General features: G+C 45.9%; 1 protein-coding gene and 1 long non-coding RNA gene across 3 annotated transcripts in view; one reads left to right on the top strand and one right to left on the bottom strand.

Moving 5' to 3' along the window:
* Nucleotides 1–254: 254 nt before the first annotated feature.
* On the bottom strand, nt 255–3,813 carry LOC139077120 (uncharacterized). Its single transcript, XR_011529419.1, has 3 exons — nt 3,524–3,813; nt 2,047–2,354; nt 255–1,835 (listed from the first exon to the last, which is right to left on the bottom strand). It is a non-coding gene; the product is annotated as an uncharacterized lncRNA (long non-coding RNA).
* NRROS (negative regulator of reactive oxygen species) overlaps nt 2,604–8,319 on the top strand; it is a 38,124-nt gene continuing 32,408 nt past the window's right edge. For both annotated transcript variants that reach the window (XM_008533786.2, XM_070583479.1), the window contains exon 1: nt 2,604–2,739. The gene's annotated coding sequence lies outside the window, so the exon portion shown is untranslated. The remainder of the gene's footprint in view (nt 2,740–8,319) is intronic.

Raw genomic sequence — 8,319 nt, 5'->3', positions numbered from 1 at the left:
CGGAGAAGGTTTTCAAGCTTTAAGACGTTGACACTTGCTCTAACATCCCATCTGCTTTAGAGAGCAATGCTTAAGAAACAAGACGTTTTACATAGAAATATTTCCAGATAACCAGAAAGTATAAATTTAAGCACTAAGTTTTTTCATTCTGATTTTTAAAAACTTCTTAAGCAAATCATCTACTTCCCTTTCTTATACAAGAAACTTAAGTCTACAGATTCCATTTTTTTTCCTGGTTTTATTTATTTTTATTTAAAAGCTTCGTTGAGGTATAACTCACAGGACACACATATTAAGCATATGATTCAATGTCTTTTTTAAAGCATGTGCACAGAGTACAACCATCACCACAATCAATTTTAGAACATTTTCATGACTTCAAAAGGAAACTCCATACCCATTAGCAGTCTCTCCCTAACTTTCCCCAAACCCCCAGACCGAGGGAACCACTAACCTTTCTGTTTCTATAGATTTGCTTACTCTGGACATTTCATATAAATAGAATCATGTAATAAGTGATCTTTTATGACTGGCTTCTTTCACTTAGTGTAACGTTTTCAAGGTTCATCCATGTTGTAGCATGTGTCAGTACTTCATTCCTTTTTACGCCTGAATAATATTCCATTGTATGGATAGACCACATTTTGTTTATCCATTCATCCCTCAATGGATATTGGGGTTGTTTTCATTTTTTGGCTATCATCAATAATGCCACTATGAAATTCGTGTACAAGTTTTTGTGTGGACATGTGTATTCATTTCTTTTGAGTGCCTGGGAATGGAATGGCTGGGTTATATGATAACTCCATGTTTATCCTTTTGAGGAACCATCAGACTATTTTCCAAAGTTTCTGCCCCATTTTACATTCTTGTCAGTGGTATGTGAGGGTCCCACTTTCTCTGCATCTTCGCCAGTACTTGTTATCTGTCTTTTTTATTTTAGCCATCCTTGTGGGTGTGAAGTGGTATCTCATCGTGGTTTTGAGTTGCATTTCCCTGATGACAAATGATGTTGAGCATCTCTTCATGTGCTTATCAGCCATTTGCATGTTTCTTGGAGAAATGTGTGTTCACATCCTTTGCGCTTTTTAATTGGGTTATCTGTCTTTTTATTATTGAGTTCTAAGAACTCTTTACATGAGTTAGTCCATTCTCGATGACTTAGAGCCTTCTTATGAGCATCAGTGGCTGAGGTTCACTGAGATACGGAGGGGCTCTCGTGGGTTATAGACCCGAGCAGGTCTGTCTACCCTATGCTAAAAGGCAACACGATGCTGTCAGGCAGAACTAAAAAGCAGTTATATGAGCATGTCCTCATATATTTGTGTAGATCTTTTTTCTTACTCTCTGCTATCATCCCTTGTTCTCACAGCTCTAAATATTTCTTATTACTCTAGGTAGAGGCCAAGGATGACTCAGCTTATCCCATGAATGAGGTGCCTGGGCTTTCAGACAGCTTGCTGCAGTGTTTTGGGTAATTATAGTTGCCAGGAATCTGATTTCTGGAAGAATTAGGTGGCATTTTATGTAAGAAGAGATAGTAAATTGAATAAGATGGGATTAATGGGGGCAGGCTTTGAGGAGATGAGTCTTTCGTGAAATCCCCAAGAACATAGTTACGATAACCTGGCAGAGAAGAGGAGATTCCTGTTGGAGGGAATTTGCAAGATGTGTGTGGGAAATGCGTCGTTGGTGTGACTGATCTGGTAACTATGGCGAGTGGCAATGAAGAGACAGAATCTCCTTCAGAGCGGTGAAGAGTCTAAATGCAGCCTTTGAACTCAGTGCTAGGCTGATAACAATTGGTTCTGATGGGCCAATCTTCCTCTGGTTTGCTGGTGTGAGAAAAAAAAAAAATCACTCTTCCCCGTTTCTGCCTTACAAGCCTCCCCCACCACCGCAGACTCCACCCTGCTCCCAGCTTGTGGCTAAACTGCCCAACTGCCAATTAAAACCCACACTTCCCAGCATGCCTTGCACCACCCAGAAGCCCCAGTCCCCACCATTCACTCTGCTCCCCAGCTGAGAGCGGCTCTAGCAAGTCACCTTCCAGATCCGGGGCTCCCACCGCAGGGCCACTCGCTCTCAAGGGGCCTCTCCCTCTACCTCCCTTCACTGTGGCTGAACCTGCTACCACTTGACAGCAAACCACACTTGATGCAGGAACAGGAAGGAGAAGGGGGCCCACTGCCCTGGGCCTCTGCAAAATCAACGAGGTTGTGCTCCTTCTCCCACAGCAAGCTGCTTCTGAGCCGTGCACCCTTTTTCTTGTCTCCCAGTGTGTCAGGAAGCCCCACACGGGCCGCTCTGGAGATCTTCCCCTTGACGCGTAGAGCTTCTGAGGGTAGGTGGATCTGAAGTGAATTTGGGAGCTTTTGACTTGTGCTTTGTGGCAGTTTGCACCTCGCCCCACGGCCAAGGCGTCTCTGGTCTCAGTCACCAACACTTCCTCCTCCCTCCTGCACTCCCTCACTTCTTAGGAACCTGCTCCTGGTGCTAGCTGACTCCAGGCCTGCACCCATCCCTGTCGAGGGATCCCACCACCACTTTTTTGCTTCTTTGGCCCCCCTGAGCAGCTAGAACTTTGCCTCATGGTTATGTCTTTCATTCTGCTGCCATTCTAGAATGTCACAGCTGTTGGGAAACACAGTCAGGCTGTGGAACAAGCCAGGCTTCAAAGCCTGATATGAGTCCACAATTCTGAAATCCAACAAGCTCTGAAAACCAAAGGCTTTTTTGGTGAGTTTGGCACAATCTCATTTGGCTGCAAAACCTGACCTGGACTGGCAAAGACCTATTTTGGCCACTCTATCTTTTGCCCACTTAATGTGAACATTTATGTTTGTGGCCAAAATATTAATGTGTTGATTTTGGGGTGTGGTTCTAGATGCTGCTGGAGGAATTATGTAATTTATGGCCTATGTATCAGGTTACCTTTGTAAACCATGAAATATTGTTATTTTTGAAACACTTCTGGCCCCAAACTTTAGGATAAGGGATTTTGGGCCTGTACTATAATGCCATACAAAAGAAGACTGGATAATTAATTATAGGCATCCAAGTGACAGAATAATATAGAGCTAGTCAAAATCATGTCATGAAAATTTAAGGACTTAGGGAAAAAATTCCAATATATTGTTATAAATTATGTATGTAAACTTACAAAAGACTGTGTGAAATCTGATCTTAACTTTATTTTAAAAAAACCCCAAACATATTACATATGCCTAGAAAAACCTTGGAGTGCAATACACCATGATGTTAACAATGAATTTTCTCTGACTTGTGGGTCTGTGGTTGGTTTTCTTCTTTTTACCCTTCTTTTCAGTGTCTATGTAATATTTTTATAATCAGAAATTTTTTTAAAAAACCAGTAACTGTTGCTAAAAACAAGTTGGTACTGACACTTCCTACCGTGTGGCCCTGGGCAAATCTTGTGATCAATCTGAGCCTAATTTTCTGTTCTGCAAATTGAGACTATTAGTACCTACTTAACTGAGTCACTGAGGGATAATGAATGTACCTGGGCTTTGATTAGCTGTGACCATATGTACTGGCCCATGTCAAGGTCTGCTGTCCTCTTCCAGGCCTGGGCTGCCCACTGACATTACACAAGAGTCGGGGACAGCCGAGTCCTCCCCATGTCGCCTGCTGTGCGTCCTTGTAAACACAGATGATCAACAGTCCTTTCAGGTCTGTCTTGCCCCGTCCCCATCACACTGCCTTGATTTCTGCCACATGCGGAAGACTCGCCGAGGCCAACCTCCACTTAAGGACTTGACCCCATCTCTTCTCGTCTCTCCCTGACCTGTTCTGCCAAGGAAAATAGTTTTATTTATACAGCACTGCACAGTTTACAAAGGATACTCACACACTAATCTTTCCCTTCATTACCTTATTTCTTGTGAAAGCAGTTGTTCCTCTCTCTGTTTAATTCTGTAACCCCAGTCACTAATGAACTATCATGTGTCAATACGGCTCCTGACCCCAGCACTCTACCAGAACTGCTATTTTTTTGGCAGGGAAAGATTCACCCTGAGCTAACATCTGTTGCCAACCTTCCTCCTTTTTTTTCCTCCCAAATCCCCAATACATGGTTGTATATCCTTAGTTGTACGTCCTTCTAGTTCTTCTATATGAGCTGCTGCCACAGCATGGCAACTGACAGATGGCTGGTGTGGTTCTGTGACTGGGAAACAAACCCGGGCCACGGAAGTGGTGAGTGCTGAACTTTAACCACTAGACTCACAGGGCTGGCTCTTGAACTGCTCTTTTTTTAAGGTCACTCATTCACTCACTCATATCGTCCACATAAGTTTATAAGCACCTCATGTGTGTCAGGCTCTGGGATAGAGCAGTGAATAAACAAAGTTCTTTCTCTCAGGAGCACACCATCTAGTTGGGGAGGCTGACAATTAGCAAGTAAGTATATAATAAGATATCAGACAGTGACATGAATGAAAAAATTTTGTGAAGAGTGGCCAGCATGCTGGTGTAGTGGTTGTTTATGTACTCCACTTCAGTGACCCAGGATTCAATGGTTCAGATCCCAGGCACGAACCTACACACTGCTTGTCAAGCCATCTAACATCTGTGCCAATCTTCCTCAAGCAAAAAAGAGGAAGATTGGCAGCAAGATGTTAGCTCAGGGTCAATCTTCCTCACCAAAAAAAAAAAAAAAAAAAGAAGAATGAAAGAAAGAAAAAGTAAAGCAAGGGAAAAGAAAGTGATGGAGAGGTGCTATTTTAGATGATGTGGTCAGGGGAGCCTTCTTTGAGGAGGTGACATTTGAGCAGAGGCCTAAAGGAAGTTAGGGAGTGAGCTGTATGGATATCTGAGAGAGAGGGAGATCATTCTGGGCCTAGGAAAGAGCAAATGGCAAAAGTCCTGAGACAGAAGCCTTCGCTTAACAGAGGAGCTGGAGGAGAACTTCATGCTTTGGGTGGAGTGAGTGAAGAGGAAAGTGGTAGGGAAGTCAGATGGAGCAGAGAGGGGACTAGATCAGGCAGGGCCCTGAGCCCATGGTAAGGACTCAGATTTATACTCATCAGTTATGAAAAAGGACTTCTCAAGGACCAACAAATGACTTTTCCCAAGTCATTTGGCAAGTGACTTAGACCAGGTGACTCTAGAACAAATGATACTTTAATCTTCATTTTAGAAACCTTTGTTGAGCACTGACGAGGTCATAGACTAGGTTTTGATGGGGATACATACAAATGTTTAAAACCATAGTTCCTGCCTGCCAAGACTCAGTGCCCTTGGGGAAAGACAGAACTGTAACACGTGAATGATGATGGCAGCACTGGGCAGAACTGTGAACAGGTCTTGTGGAGACACAGAGATGCCATCATCTCTCTTACAGGCTCTAGACCTTGACAGGCCTCACCCCAACTCATCATCTTCCTCACCTCTTCTTCAGACTTCGACCCCGCATCCAGGCCCATGTTGTGAGGATCCAGTCAGATGCCACCTCTTCCAGAAAGCTTTCCTGGAAGTCTCCCACTAGTTGTGCGCTCTTCCTCCCATGATTCTCCCAGTACCTCCTTTCTGTTTTTCCATGATTCCCTTCCATTCTGCCCTAACTGGACCACTGTTTGTTGGGTGTGCCCCTTCCTGTCCATTGCCCACAGCCAGTTATGCCTCGATGCTGACAGGTTACGTCTGCAAGCATCTTGTTGTCTCTGCATAACATGAAATCTTTGCTCATATGTTGATACTGTCAGTGTTTCCAGAAAAGGAAGAGGCAGGGTCCCCACAGAGGTCAGTCACTGGAATTAGTGGCTGAGGGAGGCCATCGGCTCATTATCCTGGGAGAGCTTTGTGAACTGCCCAAGTGCCCACCTGCCTGGGCAACAGGAGCAAGAGGAGCTGAGCTCAGGATTGGAGACCCTCCCTCCCCAAGACGGTTAGAGGAGAGGAGGAAACCTGCCAGGAAGGACCTTTAGCCAAGCCACCCTCACTTGCCCTCAGTCTTTGCACTGACCCCTCAGCTTTTCCAGGACGGGCATCATGAGGGGTTGAGCAGTACCAATGTGGGTGGTGGCCTCTCCCCTTTCCGTTTTTGATTTTTGGTTCTTAAAAACTACATTCCAAATGAGGGAAATGAAACTACTGAAGACTCTCCCCCAGCAGCCAGCTGACGTGGGGCAAGAGAACAATTCCTAGTTAAGGCCCCAAAGGAAATCCCCTCCCTGTCATGTGCTGGTGCCGGGAAAAGCGGGGGAGGCGCTCATTCACGGTTGGGCCAGGCCCAGCCATTGAGATGAAGGGCCGGAGGGAAGGGCTGCCCTGTCTGTGGCCAGGGGCTGAGAACCAAGGCAGAGTGGAAAACATCACCGTGAAAGGGAGAGGACCAAGATCTTGGACCTAGGGTGACCTGCCAGTTCCAGAGGCAGACCCCACCACTGCATTGTGGGGACAACGGATTGTCCTCTTCTCTCACAGACCCATCTGGAGGAGGGAAGCCGATCCTTGTTTCTCCCACTGAATCCCTTGCACACTTTGCCCCCCGACTTGGATGTGTCTCCCTTCACAGTCTCTGCTGTAGGTCTCCCCACCCCCTAGTCCTGAATTGTGTCTGGTCATCATGTGGAAAAGCACTGGGAGGGGAGGCAGAAGCCAAAGTTCCTTTGATCTCTTTGGGAGACTGAAAAGTCCTACCGTGACACACCATTATGAAGCTTAGTCTAAGAAAGAAAAAAAACCCTCAGGAGGCCATACCTAGAGAATCAGACAGGTGGGTTTATTGCCTTCCTTTCTTCTTCCTTCTCTTCCCTCCTTCCTTCTTTGAGCAAATATTTACTAAGCCCCTTTGTGTACATGGGGCAATAGACACAGGACCCCTTCCCTCAAGAAGTTTATGGCACAGTTCAGGAAAGAAAACAGAAATCCTAAAAGTTAAATCACAATACAAAAGATGTCATGAGGCCCATGGATATTGTAGATACTTGGTACCACATGTTCAGAGGAAGAGGTGGAGATCTCACCGGGGAGGCTCCACAGAGTGGGGGAGCCCAAGCCACGCCTTCAGGCTGGGGAGAGTTGGGGTAGGCAGAGGAGATGCCACAGAAGCAAGGGAAACTCTGACAGAGCAAGAGTGGGGAGCATTTTTTCTGTGTTTAAGGAAATTGTGAGCAGGTAAGACTGGATGAAACTCACTTCTGGACAACGTGTTGAAATGTGGAGGTAACAATGAAGAGAGGCTGGAGGCAAGATCAAGCTGAATGAGGCATCTAGACTGTCTGCTCCACTGGGAAGTGCCCAGCTCCTTGCTTCCACCTCAGATCTCCTCAGAGAGCAAGATGTGCTGTTTGACACTAAAGTTGGCATTGTTACAGTTGCACGGGGGTGGGTACAAACTCCACAACACGTGGAGCAGGCTCAAAGAAAGAGGCACACAGTCCCCCAGATTCTCACCATCCTGTGAGGGATGTGCTCAGTCAGGACAGGGCTGGATGCACCACGGGTTCTGTTCCAGAGGAAGTTCCCTGATCTCTTTTGCCTTGAGCAGCATGGATGGAAGGGGGTCCAGAGCACCCAACCAAGACAGAGAATCCTGAACTGTGCAGTCAGGGGTGCAACCTGGCTGGCATGAAAAATGTTGTGTTTTCAGCTGCAAATCAGCACTGGTTTCTGCTGGAAGTCTTAGGTCCTCTGTGCTGAGCCAGCTTGCTGCTAGACTAGACAGAGAGCTGTTGGCACCATTTGCCAACAAACCAGCTTGTCTCCACGCATCTATCAAGACCATTAGTTTTCTGTTTTTTGGAGAGGTAGCAGCTGCTTTTCTCAAAAGAAAATCTATAGAGAATGTAAAACATGTAAAAGTGGAATTGCTTGGCCTAAGGAGGGGATGCAGTGCTGGAGTCCCACCCAGGTCCTCAGGCAGCACTGAGGCGCCCCTGAACCTGCTGGACCTGGTTTTAAACTGCTGATCCAGGTAAGAGAGGTGATGGCAGGCCATGGAAGGGCTTTAAGCAGGGAGTGAGATTATCCAATATTTTTAGAAAGATGCCCGTGGCCACTGGATGGAATCTACATTGGAGGCAGGAAGCCCAGTTTAAGGAGGCTTCTGAAATGGCCCAGATATGCATTGATAAAGGATAAAGAGTAGGTTTGGATTCAAGAAACATTAGAATTAGTTAGAATCAGCAGGAATGAGTGACCAATAGGATGTGAGAGGTGGGGTCTGTGAGGCATGCCATAAATAGTGACAGCCAAATGGAGGGAAACCAGCTAGAACAAAGGATAAGAGTTCAGTTTAGGGTATATTGTGTTGTGGCCACTCTGTGACATGTAGGAGTTGACTGACTAGTAAAC

The sequence above is a fragment of the Equus przewalskii genome, chromosome 18, assembly GCF_037783145.1.
Source record: "Equus przewalskii isolate Varuska chromosome 18, EquPr2, whole genome shotgun sequence".
Classification (NCBI taxonomy): Eukaryota; Metazoa; Chordata; class Mammalia; order Perissodactyla; family Equidae; genus Equus; species Equus przewalskii.
The sequence above is the reverse complement of the archived record's forward strand: the minus strand, read 5'-3'. Positions and strand labels throughout refer to the sequence as shown.